We start from the raw sequence: 14,189 nt of genomic DNA on the forward strand, positions 1-14,189 counted from the left end.
AGAAAGTAGCCCATTACCACCTTTTCAAGGTCAACTTTGGATGGGCAGTGAAATGTTGGTCATACTAGCAATATCCAAATCCCCTGAATGAATTGAAAAAATGCAATTCATAAACCGACAACACCGCTAAGCATGGCCAAGACTTTTGAATCTTAGAATTCAACACACTTAAGGAGTATAATGAGGATTAAATGACTGTTGAGGATGGTGAAAGATCTGGACAGCCTCTCCTCATAGCTCAACTCCGGTACCAGCCTAGTAAACTCCTCTGCACTCCCTCCAAGGCCAAAATATCCTTGCGCAGGTGCGGCGCCCAAAACTGCACACAGTACTCCAGCTGCGGCCTCACCAATGCCCTATACATAAATAAACTAGGCTTGTACTCGTTAGAGTTTAGAAGAATGAGGGGAGATCTCATTGAGACGTATAAGATGATGAATGGGATGGATAGGGTAGAGGTGGAGAGACTCTTCCCGCTCAAAAAAGACAGTAGGACTAGGGGGCACAGCCTCAAGATAAAGGGGAGGCAGTTTAGAACGGAGTTGAGGAGGAACTTCTTCACTCAAAGGGTGGTGAATCTCTGGAATTCTCTGCCCGTTGAAGTGGTGGAGGCTGCCTCGCTAAATATTTTTAAGAAGCGGGTTGATGGGTTCTTGATAAGAGAGGGGATTAAGGGTTATGGGGAGAAGGCGGGAAAGTGGAACTGAGCCACGACAGATCAGCCATGATCTTATTGAATGGCGGGGCAGGCTCGAAGGGCTAGATGGCCTACTCCTGCTCCTATTTCTTATGTTCTTATGTTCTTATGAGAGTGCAGTTACCCAAACCTCCACCCAGGTACTCAAACCTGCTCACAATCAAGTTTACACAATCTTAACCCTTTATCCAACTCAAGTGACACTAAGCTTCGAGACTATAGGCGAACAGAAGATGGAATTTGGGGAGGGGTTCCACACTTGAGTAGGGTTGCCAATTATGATTAAATGTATTCTTGGAGGTTTCATTACATGACTTGCTCCCAAGCTCTGGCAATTAGTCAGTCAACAAAACCATCCTTGTAACCCACTGCCTTCCTACACCATTTGGAAAGCAAGACGGTTCGTTATTGAATTGGATGATGCTTGGCTGTCTGCCAAACATTTTTTTCCCCTATTTTCAATATTTTTTAGATCTGGTGAAAAGAAATGCTGAAAGAAAATTACAAGAAAAAGCAATCTTTTTAAATGTCAGGATTATATTTCTTCAGGGTTGCACACAGCAGTGTCCTCAAGATTCATCAACAATTCCGAGAAACTCCAGGCCAATCCTGGAGGGTCGGCAACACTAATTTGGAAATGTTGTGAAATAAGAGGAGGAGATAATGCAACTGCCTCAACGTGGGGCGGATGATGAGTATGTAAGATAGTGTACACAGACTTGGGGAGGAACGGGGGTGGGGGGAAATGATCAGAGGAGTAACGGTAGTGATAGAATCAAGGAAAACGATGGCCAGTATGGTTCAAGGGAGAGAAATGAGAGGCTGGAACTGTACAACAGATTTCCTGTCAGTTAAGAGGCTTCCAGAAGAAAACAAGGTTACATTTAATTCATAGTTGCAATGCCATGGAATCCCATTTTTCTTCTCCTGGTTCAAAACAAACAACACCTTAACATCTATTTCAACATTAATACCCACTGGAGCAGCCAGAGGCCAAAATAAGTTTTAGCTGGCTGAGGATTTCACTTCTGTATCGATTATTTTCTGCTTCAAAACAGAAACTCGATGAGCTCTGATGTTGCTCACTGAACAAAAGCCATAGACTGTAAAGATCCTCATCAATAGGTATTAAAAATAAATATTTCTCACAGACAGCTGGAATGTTGTAAAAACAGTTTTTAGTGGCCAATAAATTATAAACAAGGCATTATATTACCGGCCAGAATGTACAGCTGCAGATCTTTTTCAGTAATTATTTAAGAAATATAGTAATTTTCCAGTTTGAAACAGGGGAAGGGGGGAAATCAATTCAATGATTGGACTTCAAAATCTCACCAGAGCCTACTGATACCACACTGTAGCACATTTACCATAGTCTATTCCCTTGACAAATGTATATCAAACTCAAGGATATTCAACTGTACAACAAAAATTTTTCAACAGCCCCCTGTTGTCCCCTCTCATCCCTCCCCTCTGAGCCCACTCACAATCTGCAGGCTTTAGTCCCATGCTACAGTTAATTGACGCCAATGACTGTAAATTCTCATTGTTCTTTCCTTAAACTCTCCAAATCTTTCTCCAATTTCCCAACGCCTACTCCAACCCATATCTTGTTGCTGGGAGCCAGGTGACCAATTTCCCACCCGGCCCCAACTCCCCAATACTGTTTATCAAACTAGTTCTTCCATATTTCTTAGCAAGTGGCCAAACAGCAGCTCAAACCCACCCTGCCTGTCACACCGATCTTCCAGCAACCAGACTAATCCAGGGAAAATCCAACAATGTTACCATTCTGTGGTAGTTGGTTTTATCAACATTTCAATGCAAACTTCAGATGAGATATTATGCTAAGATTCTGTTGGCCAGTGTTAAAGACAGCAAGATCAGGTTCTCCTCTCACAGTGCCTTGGCTACGATCAAGAGCATCAAAAACAGATGAACTGATTGTTCTTCTCCAAGCTGTTTGTGGGATCTCATGGTAAATAAAATGGCTTTTAATGCAATCATCCAGCACAAGAGGCCACTTTGACTTACAGTGTGGATGCCAGCTTTTCGAAAGAACCAGCAATTACTCCCCTTGCGTTTTCCCCCATACTGCTGCATTTTTTGTTCCTTTTGAGTGTTTGTCCAATTCCCTTTTGAAAGCTGCTACTGAATCTCCTTCCACCAGCATTTCTGATAAACAGCTTCAGATCATACTTGCTGCATAAAAATTATTCGAATCGCCATTTTGATTCTTTTGCCAATTACCTTAAAAATCTGCTTCCCCTGGGTACTGACACTTCTGCCACTGCAAACAGTTTGTTACTTAGTCTATCAAAACACCTCATGATCTTGAGCAACTCTGTTAAATCTTAACTCAAGAATACCTCAGCTTCTCCAATCTCTCCACATAAATGGAGTCCCTCATCAATCTAACGAAGTCTCCTCTGCACCATCTAGTTGGTCTTTACACCTTTCCTAAGTGTTCAGAATTGGACACAATACTCTAACTTAGGCCTAACCAATAACTTTGCCTCCACAACCACCAATGAATTGCAAAGTATCGTTTCATGTGTGGAGCATCTGAGGCGTTTGAGTGCTTGTGATGAAGCATTATACCTTCATTATAAGCATCTTCCTATTGCATCGACACTAACAAAGGTTGTCTTCAATCCTGAATAATTGCACTGCACTGTAAACTGAAAGCCGCATCCAATTATTCATAATTAACTTAAGATCAAAATGGCCAATCTCTGAGGAGATGTTAATATTGCAAGCTAGTTTTTTTTATTCATCTGTGGGACTTGGGCATCATTGGCTGGCCAGTATTTATTGCTCATCCCTAGTTGCACTTGAGAAGGCGGTGGTGAGCTGCGTTCTTGAATTGCTGCAGTCCACATCCTGTGGGTTAACCCACAAAACTGTTAGGAAGGGAATTCCAGGATTTTGACCAAGCGACTGCAAAGGAACGGTGATATACTTCCAAGTTGGGGTGATGAGTGGCTTGGAAGGGAAATTGTAGCTGGTGGCATTCCCATGTGTCTGCTGCTGTTGTCCTTCTAGATGAATGATTCCTCTACTTTATGATGGATGAAAGGACAAGAAGTCTTAAACTAAAATTATTTTACTGCTCGTAATTTAGAAAAATATCTTTGACCTACGTTCTTACGATTCAACGGAATCCAATCTTCAGATAAAAGACCAGATAGACATTAATTAAACCTATCTCCAACCCCACATATTACAGTAAAACTCACCATATGGTTTGAAAACTAGAAAATGAAACCAACTCCCCAGAATCTCTTTGGATACCAGTTTAGATCGCGAACTAAAATGCAGACAATTAATTACCCAGAGGGCTGAACAGTTCAGCTGTAGCTCCGTTACAAGCTAAACACACATCCACTTGACTGATACACATACATGCCTGATGCACTGAGAGCAACACATGATAAACCAACTACTACAATAAACCATACAGACCAGAAAGTCCTAGGTATGATCACTCGAGTCCATAGGTCTCAGTTTGGTAGAGAAAGCAACAGTATAAGTAGTCATATAACACTACTGTAAGAATAGGGGACAATGGGGGGAGGTTGTGTGCACGTGTGGTGGGAGAGTGGGACAGAAGAGAAATCCTTAGTTGTTAGCGTGTGCGTGCACACATGTTGGACGGACTTGTCTATGATATCTCTCAGCCTCCCACGATGCCATCCAAACTTCAGATTCAGTCTTAAAAATATGGCCACATGGTAAGGAATGGGAGGACAACCAGCTGTCAGGAGAAGGCTTCAAATATTAATAAAATAGAAGCCTAGATAGGCAAACAAACCAAATCACGAGGGGGCGAAGTTTAACCAAAATCAACAGACTCCCCCCAGCTTGTAGCATGCTTTCCAATCTCTCCTTCCTTCACTCACTGGAGATGCAGGCATTAGTGAGTGGGATGTAATAATCAGAAATAAAACTGGGGAGTGGGTATGAAATCACTGGAGAAAATTAAACTGTTAAAGGATACATAAATAACTGTGGCACGACTAAGAATATAATGTAATTATAATTAAATACAAATTGTCGTTCACAAATGTAAACAAGGCATCTGTGATGGTCTGAAAATGGCAGTCAGTTCCCAGCAGACCAATTAACATTGACCTCTTTCCCCTTCTAATATACTGGGCAGGGGTTTGCAGCATCTGACAGATGTAGCTGTGATGTCTCAAAGGACAGCTTGGTATTTTCAGTTATTCCTCGGGCTGATTGAGAGCTTGACATCTCCGGAATCAGAACGCGACAGCAAATGCTGGTCTTCAGCCCCTGCATAGGGATGAAGGAGATGTGTGCGATCATCCGGTCTTATCTACTTACCATAATTACCCTTTTTATGCAGCCAGCCAGCCACCAAACCCCTGTCCTTGAGTCCGTAAAGACCTGCATAATATGATTAAGATACACAGCTAGTCACAGCCCGTGATTATTTCGAGATGTGCATCTAATTCAATTCATACAGAGCATGTGTGTGAAAAAGCTGTAATGTCGCAGAGAATCAGAGACACAGCCTTAAAATATTTATGTATAGATTTTATTCCCTTACCCTCCTCGAGTCCTCTTTCAGCATGCTCCCTCCCCTGCACCCTCCAATTTTGTTCCTAAGCTCCAACTCTCCTCTCAAAATTCACCAGTCTAGCAACTGCCAGTAGTTTGATTTTGCCAGTTTCTGAAAAAACTGCTCCAGATGGAGCTGACTGTTACTGGCGGACAATTCCATGATCATTTCTCACTGCTCCGGTACCGGGTCGGGGCGTTTCTTCTCCACAATGTCAAACACCCTCCTTTTGTCACCGGGAGATTTGATTTGATTTATTATTGTCACACATGCTGGGATACAGTGAAAAGAATTGTTTCTTGTGCACTATACAGACAAAGCACACCATACATAGAGTACACAGGGGAGTAGGAAATGAGAGGGTGCAGAATGTAGTGTTACAGTCATTGCGAGGGTGTAAAGAAAGATCAACTTAATACAGGTGATACAGTGGTTAGCACTGCTGTTTCACAGTGGCAAGGACTCAGGTTCAATTCCTGGCTTGGGTCACTGTGTGTGTGGAGTCTACACGTTCTCCATGTCTGAGAGAGTTTCCCCCGGGTGCTCCAGTTTCCTCCCACAGTCTGAAAGACATGCTAGTTAGGTATTTTGGCCGTACTAAATTCTCCCTCAGTGTACCCAAACAGGTACCGGACTGTGGCAACTAGAGTATTTCCACAGTAACTTCATTGCAGTGTTAATGTAAGCCTACTTGTGACACTAATGAAGTTAAATTTTTAAGGTGGGTCTATTCAAAAGTCTGACAGCAGCAGGTTGGCACATAACCTCACTGTTTTGCATCTTTTTCCCGATGGGGAAGAAGCTGAAAGAGTGTATGTCTGGGGTGCGTGGGTTCTTGGTTATATTGGCTGCTTTTCCAAGGCAGCAGGAAGTGTAGACAACATGAATGGATGGAAGGTTGGTTTGCATGATGGACTGGGCTATGTCCACAACCTTTTGTAGTTCCTTGTAATCTTGGGTCAGAGCAGGAGCCATATGTTCATGAATGGGAACCTCGGCTGGGATCTGCACCTCCCTGGGTTAGGGAGTCACAGCCACAATGGGCCACGTGCACCCAAAGCTCTACGATTCTATCATCTCTGAGAACGGCCAACACAGCAGAGACTGGGGGAGCGAAGCAAAACCTTGCGATCCAACCACAGGAGTGTATTTACCAAACTGCCTTCTAAAAGGAAGCACATCCAACTTTTTAAACAACCATGTCGATTTTCATTTCAGAACCAGCCTGTAGCAAAGCTGTCATTGTGAGACCAAACTGCAGTGCCAAAATCACATTTACTAATCATTTTAACCAGGCCCTTCATGTCCCTTGACACAGCACCACAAAGCCCATTTTGTGTACCTGTGTTTGAGCTTCCTCCATGTGGAGGCTGCAGTGTCAAGCGCCCTTCCCAAAATTTATCTCTACTTGTGTCAGTGGCTTTGGCCTTTGCCTGTTTTTAATGCGTTTCCTGATGGTAGCAGAAGTGTCAGAAATTGTCAATAAAATTTTAGGCTCCCCTGAAATGTCACCCGACAGCATTTGACATTTCGTATATTGCAGACACAGAAGATAACTTGAAAAGTAATGTAATTATCAGCCAGTCTCCTTTTCCCTTCAGATCACTGGGCATTGATGAACTTGAGCAGTGCATTTTTATATAAGAAACTTCAAAGTGATATTGAAAAATAATGGAAGTGTGGGGGAGATTTCAGTTGAAGTTGTGCGATGCACAAGGTATAGCTTTCATTCCGGTTTTCTAACTCAGCAGTCATACTTGTGTAATGACTGTCCAGGGGTTCTGCTGATTCAGAGCTTGGTTCACTGCTCTATAGTTACTAGCCGAGACACAATCAACGCCAATAACTCAAATTTGTGCTTAGTGGCAGGTCGCCCATCCTCACCAACATCAAAAAGCTTCTGTTCTGTGTCTCTCTTGATTTACTGCCAGTAAGGAATTCTCCAAGGACTCAGAGTTGCGTGCAATGCTGGTCAATGAGAAGGGGGGGTAGGCAGGACAAATAACCTTTTATTCTTTTTGTAAACTGTCAGCATAAAAGTTAAATTATTTCCACCACGATAGGACATGTAAGAGCATTTGCACTTTGAAAGGAGTTGGTGTGGTACCTTAATTCAACTAGCATGACATGAACTGGAAAAAAACAACTTTCTTTCTGGGAGATATTCCCTTTCCTAAAGGTGATAGCAGAAGCTGGAACAGTTCCAGGGGCATTGGCCTTCTGCTGACCTTCCCAAGCAGTATCAGCTGTGGCTTAGTGATAGCTCTCTTACCGGAGTCAGAAGGGTCCAGAAACCTGAGCATTGTTACTGACCAGTCCCTGGAGAAGGTCCCCCCCCAATTTTATGATCCCATATGGGAAACCTCCAAATTGTTATGCTCAACAGGTGACAAGGGGTGAACTAGCTCCCCTTCTTTAATCAACCCCCTAGATTGGTGGAGATACTTTCCTTGTGTTTCCAGTCGACATGCATTTATATCTTAAAAGGAGCCAACTTAACCATGTTTTCTTGTGTTAAAAAGTGAGCTTCATCACTTACTAAGTCACATGAAAAATAATAAAAATACATGTGCATATTCACAGATCAGAAATGAGAAGCAGGTCCAAATCTTTAAAAAAAAATACAAATCAGTCTTACGCTTGTCTGTAAAGAGTGGATGGTGAACTGTCGTGGCTGTTAAGTTGGGTGATTTCGGTAGTGCTAACTCTGGCAATTGAGCAGTTGGTGGCTTTGCTGACTTGACTTATTTACAGAAGAGAGAACAAGAATTTTTAGCCTGCAAGAACTGGAGTGTCTAGATGTTCTCTGGCTGCGACTCTTACAATACACACTAGCACAATGGAGGTAGAACACCAGACTAGCACACAGAATCCAGGATTCAGTTGGTGTTTAACCAATTTTCTTGTATATTCCGGGAAGGGGAAAAACACATGTCTGGAATATAACTCCCAGGAAATAGTTCTTACAGAAATGGTAATCAGTTTCCATTATCACCACAGGAGATTACAGTTCAGTTTTTGCATTGCCTCTCTTCCTTAAAAGTGTTTTTGCCTAAAACAAGGATTCCATTCTCTCTCTTGGGGCTCAGTATAGTCTACCTTGGAATTTCAGTGAGTGATTACTTTGCAGTCTCAACCAGTTTTTGCTTGTATGCCTATTTTTAAAAAACACGATTCAATGTGTCTGAAAAATAATTCAACACGACAACACAAGATTGACACTCCAACGTAATACTGAGGGAGTTCTGCCATGTCAAAGGTGCCATCTCTCTGGTAGATGTGAAATATCCACAGCACTATTTTGAAAAGGAACAGGGGAGCCCTCCTAAACGCTCTCATTTAACCAACATCACAATATAAATTTTCTGATCATTATCATATTATTATTTGTGGGAGGTGGTTATGTGCAAATTAGCTGCAGTGTTTCTTACTTTACAACAGACTTCAAAATTAATTAATTGACCATAGAGGGCCTTTGGACATGGAGGTCATGAAAGGTGCCACATAAATGCAAGTCATTTTTCTCTTTAATGACCTTCCTTGTTAAGTGAGCTTAGACAGACTGTCAGAAGTCTAGATAACTGTAGTCCACATAACAGCCAAGTTTGATCTGGCCTCCATTAAGCATTTCTGCACGCACCCTTTCTAGTGGGGACTCACTGGAGAGCATGCAAGATAGATAAGTGCAATTGATTGTCTCCTCAGAGCTCAGGCATTGAGGTCAATCCTAGTGGCCCTACTAAAGTGGGTATATTTGGGCTTTTAAGCTTTTTGAAATTTGAGTGTAGCTCAATGAGGGTAGCATTTTCACCTCCGAGTCAAAAGATTGCAGATTCAAGTATCAGTCCACTCACTTGAACACTAAGTGCCGCAAAAGAGGCTGGTGCATAAAGTAAAATGCTATGGAATTGGAGGAAGTGTGTTAAACATGGATTGAAAACTGGCTGTCACATAGAAAGCATAGAATTGGAATAAATGAATCCTTTTCAGAGTGGAAAGATGTAACTAGTGGAGAACCGCAAGAATCAGTTCTTTCTTTAAGTTTTAAAATTTAAAGTTTATTTATTAGTGCCACAAGTAGGCTTACATTAATTTTGCAATGAAGTTACTATGAAAATCCTTTAGTCGCCAGATTCAGGGGGCCTGTTCAGGTACAATGAGGGAGAATTTAGCATGGCCAATGCGCCTAACCCACCCATTTTTCAGATTGTGGGAGGAAACCGGAATACCCAGAGGAAACCTGCACAGACATGGGGAGAACATGCAGACCAAAGTCAAGAATCGAACCCAGATCCCCTGCAATTGTTCACTATTTACATTATTGATCTGGAGGAGGGAGCAGAATGTAAGGTTTCCAAATTTGCCAATGATATGAAGATAAGTGGAAGGGCAGGTTGTGATGAGGATACTGTGATTCTGCAATGGGGATACTGTGATTCTGCAATGGGATATGGATAGATTGGGTAACTGGGTGAAAACCTGGCAATTGGAGTTTAATGTGGGGAAGTGTGAGGTCACGCACTTTGGTGGGAGGAATCAAAAGGCAGGTCATCTAAATGGAGAGAGTGAGCAAAATCTAATTCCCTTTTGAAACTGCTTCTAGCATCCTTCCTTATCACAACAACTTGCAACGTAAAAAGAAAATACTTATCTCCCCTCTGGTTTTTTGCCAATTATTATAAATGTGTCCTCTGATTACTGACTCTCCTGCCTGTGGAAGCAATTGCTCCCTTACTAACCTATTCATGAGAAAGTTGCCAGAAACAAGGGACTGCAGGGACAGAGAGGCTGAGGCATTCAGAAGGCGAAGAGGTGACCTGACCGAGATTGTCCAATTAATGAAGGGTTTAAACAAAATCTATGTTTCTACTAGTAGACAAAACCAAAATAAGGGGGGCTCAAATTTAAAGTAAAAATAAAGTAAATAAATAAAGTTTATTCATTAGTCTCAAGTAAGGCTTACATTAACACTGCAATGAAGTTGCTGTGAAATTCCCCTGTAAAATTTAAGCTAAACGCAAGATGAATTAAAATAAAGGCTGAGAAAATAATTCATTGCACCGAGGGTGGTTAAAATGCTGAATTTTCTGGCTTTGTTACAGGAAAATCCATAAATTCTTAAGGTATTTGCATGACAAAGGACTGTGTTAAATGATACAGGGAGCAAGCAGGGAGAGTGGAATTACATTTAGTGACTCAAGTGGATTAAGTGTCCACTACCTTTTCAAGGATAATTCGGGATGGGCAATAAATCCTGGCCTTGCCAACAACGCTCACATCCCCTGAACAAATAATAAAATGCACAGATTTGATGGGTCAGTTGGACTGTCTTTGTGCAGTAGCAATCCACAATTCAAGTTTTACAATATTAGCTCTAACCACCCAGAAAAATCAAGCCCCAAGGATTGAAGAACGATTTCATTATTTTGTACGGGGGGTGGGTGGAAAACGCAGCGGCGAGCGAGCGGAGCAAGAGCGCAAGCAAGTGAATGTGTGACTAAATGAGTGAGAGAAGGGAGTGAGTGAGTGGTCAAACGAAGGTAGGAGTGGGTGTGTCAGCAAGACCAGGTCAATATAGGACTCAATACGACGAGTTGCCCTCACCACAATGACGATTTCACAGCCCCAGCTTTGCAGTCTGAAACACAGGGACTAGAGGATGTAAATGTCACCTGGAAGTACTCAGGAGACTGGGGTTTGAAGCAATTCACATTTGCAGGGTAACAGATACAGACTAACAGTGCCATACTCTGCACTGAGCCAGAACCCTCAACACCAGAATTAAATAATTTAAAAGAAATAATCCATTCTTCAGCGTTCTTGTCCCTCAGTTTAATAAGCACAGCAAAACACAAAACAGGTACCTTATCAAACTGAGCAAACATCCCTTAGTGTGGCCTGTGACAAGGCAGGAGGTGATATTAAATATAGATTACTATTCAGAGTGTGGGACACGATGAAGGTTATCTGTAATCGAATGAGAACCGAGTCTTTGAAGGATGATTGGCCTCAGCTATGGCAAATAAGCGAACAGATAGTTGGCCTCAGACTGTTGTTGTCCCAATGAGGTATCCCGACCTCAATAGAGATTTCATTTCATATAATAAAGATGTGTTAGGAGGACAGGACTGGTTGCACAACATTTCAGTTACGTATTACACTATGAAAGGTCATAGCTCATGGATAGCAAATGTAAATGGCTATGAAGATGGAATTTCATTCCCAGCTGGCACTCCAGACTGACACTGTGGAGAGAACAACCACACAGGCTGCATTAAAGAAATAACTGAGTGAAAAGGTGCTGTTTTAGTCACTCCAAGACAAGGTTGGGGGGAACAACCTGTCTGCAACCACTATTCAGCCATTTTGCTACTCAGTATCTGTCATCACAAGAGCCATTAGTGTCTATCACCAATCTGCAAACACAAAAGCCTGGCAATACTGATAGAGCCCAGGGGCCTGGAAATTCCCTTCTGTCCCATTCAGGAGCTTTATGCAGAGTGAATTAAGAGTTATTTCACTTGCCTCCAATTCATAGAATCAGAGAATCAAAGAATCCTACAGCGCAGAAGGAGGCCATTTGGCCCGTTGAGTCTGCATCGAACACAATACCACCCGGGCTCTGTTCTCATAACCCCATACGTTTACCTTAGCTAATCCCCCTGACACTAAAGGGGCAATTTTGCATGGGCAATCCACCTAACTGGCACATGGGAAGAAACTGGAGCACCCAGGGGAAACCCAAGTAGACACGGGGAGAACGTGCCAACTCCACGCAGACAGTGGCCCAAGCTAGGAATCAAACCCGGGTCCCTGGTGCTGAGAGGCAGCAGTGCTAACCATCGTGCCACCAGAATCAACAACGTCATTCTGAACTCTATACTTGGAGAGAATTTTAATTTTCAGAAATTCTTATATTGAATTACATCAAGCTGAAAGGTTCAAAGACACTCTTCTCTCCTACTCTGTTAAGACATCCCTTCAGAGATAGGTAAAAGGGCACTACTGACCTCAGTGCTTGAAGTCAGGAAAAGTAACAAAAGATAAACCAGGGAGATTTTCCCCACTCCTCATCACGATTCAGCTGTTGGATGTTTCTGCAAATGTATGTAGTGTGAGGACCAGAGAGGATGTGGCTGTGGTGCCCCTAAGATTGAATAGTCTACTGGGAGATCCCAGTTCAGTACTTTCAGGAGAGAAAAGGGGTGAAACAAAATATTGACAAAGTTACAATCCCACTTCCCTTGATACGTCCTATTGTGTCTTGTTGGTTTTGATGATGCGGAGAAGCTGGCATTGGACTGGGGTGGATACAGCAAGAAGTCTCACAACGCCAGATTGAAGTCCAACAGGTTTATTTGAAATTGTTGGTTTTGGGCTTGGGAGAGCTTGTTTAACCACAAAGTGAACAGGAGCAGTTTGGATAGCAATGCAACTTTTATTGGGTGCATTCTTTTTTAATTTTATTAAATTGCCCAAAATGAGTCATTAGAACTTTTAAAATTCCTTGAGTTCACATTTTAGAAGTCTTCTCAGTTCAGTTAGATAAGGACAGGAAAAGTGAGCGGATTTTAGTCTTATGCAAGGCCTTCCCTTTTATCAAAGATCACAATCAGTAAAATATTCTGAGCCATTAGCCAGAATTCCTTTCACATGTTGAGCATTCTGCTTTGCAGGCTCTCACTTCCTGTGCAACCAACCCAAAGATGGTTCAGATCGTACACTTCAGACAATATAACACAAACTCTCAACTGGGAGGTGAAGCAACTAAATGCCAAAGAAATTCACATATAGGTTATCTTTTGCAAAACCGTTCTGAAAGTTGACATCAAATATGTGTTCAGTACTCAGGGTACACAGTGCGTTTCAGAGCCTGGCTTGCTGACAAGATATGATTCAATTCTTCAGCTTTTTGTATCTTCTCATCCTTTACTTTCCCACCTCCACATTGTACATGTGCTGAGAAAGCAAAATGTAAACTCCTCCGTCACTGTGCTGATAATGCCACTATCCCATCTCCAGCCTACTTGAGCAACACTGCATGGGATGTGTCATTTCCCAGTAACACCCACCCCCTGGAGCACTCGGCTGCTTAAATAAACCACCCTCCTACTAAGTAATTATGTGAATGTTGGGCGAGGACAGGATTAGACTCAGCTGCGATGCCCTTCACGGATGAGATGTTTTGTCACTCTGTGGCTGATCACATACAAGAGTTAACCATGAAGGAATAGGACCCCACAAGTGATGCTTTCAGGAGAGGAGAGGGTGATGAGCCAAATTAAAGAAAAGTTGATTTAAGGTACTCTGCCACACAATCATTTAGAACTGGTCTTGGCTGCTCCCTGACTCCCACCACTACCAAAATACTTTGGGGCGGCACAGTGGTTAGCACTGCTGCCACACAGAGCCAGGGACCCAGGTTCAATTCCAGCCTCGTGTGGAGTTTGCACATTCTCCCCGTGTCACGTGGGTTTCCTCCAAGTGATCCAGTTTCTTCTCACAGTCCAAAGATATGCTGATTAGGGGGATCGGCCACACAAAATTGAACCAAGTGTCAGGGGGATGAGCAGGGTAAATGTGTGGAGTTACGGGAATGGGGCCTGGGTGGGATTGTGGTTGGTGCAGAATCAAAGGGCCAAATGGCCTCCTCCTGCACTGTCGAGATTTTATGATTGGGTCAGGCACATGAAGGGGGAAAAGAAAGATTATTTTGAGAGAGAAGAACAGTCAGGGCTGAACAAGGGTAAGAAAAATTACTTGATATACCCTTCTATAATGGTCTGGGTAAATCTGATTCATTACTTCAATTAGCACCAAAACACTATATTATAAAAATAACCAGATCCTACTCATTTTAAATCCTTCTGAGGCTTAAGTGAAATTAATCACAAACATCTGACCTTT

General features: G+C 42.5%; 1 protein-coding gene across 5 annotated transcripts in view; it reads right to left on the minus strand.

Annotated features, from left to right (window-relative positions):
* Positions 1–14,189, minus strand: part of LOC145359990 (calmodulin-binding transcription activator 1-like) — a 1,101,467-nt gene that overhangs the window by 816,163 nt on the left and 271,115 nt on the right. The window lies entirely within an intron of this gene.

This window comes from Carcharhinus amblyrhynchos, chromosome 30, assembly GCF_965287045.1.
Source record: "Carcharhinus amblyrhynchos chromosome 30, sCarAmb.v2.hapA, whole genome shotgun sequence".
In the NCBI taxonomy this organism is placed as follows: Eukaryota; Metazoa; Chordata; class Chondrichthyes; order Carcharhiniformes; family Carcharhinidae; genus Carcharhinus; species Carcharhinus amblyrhynchos.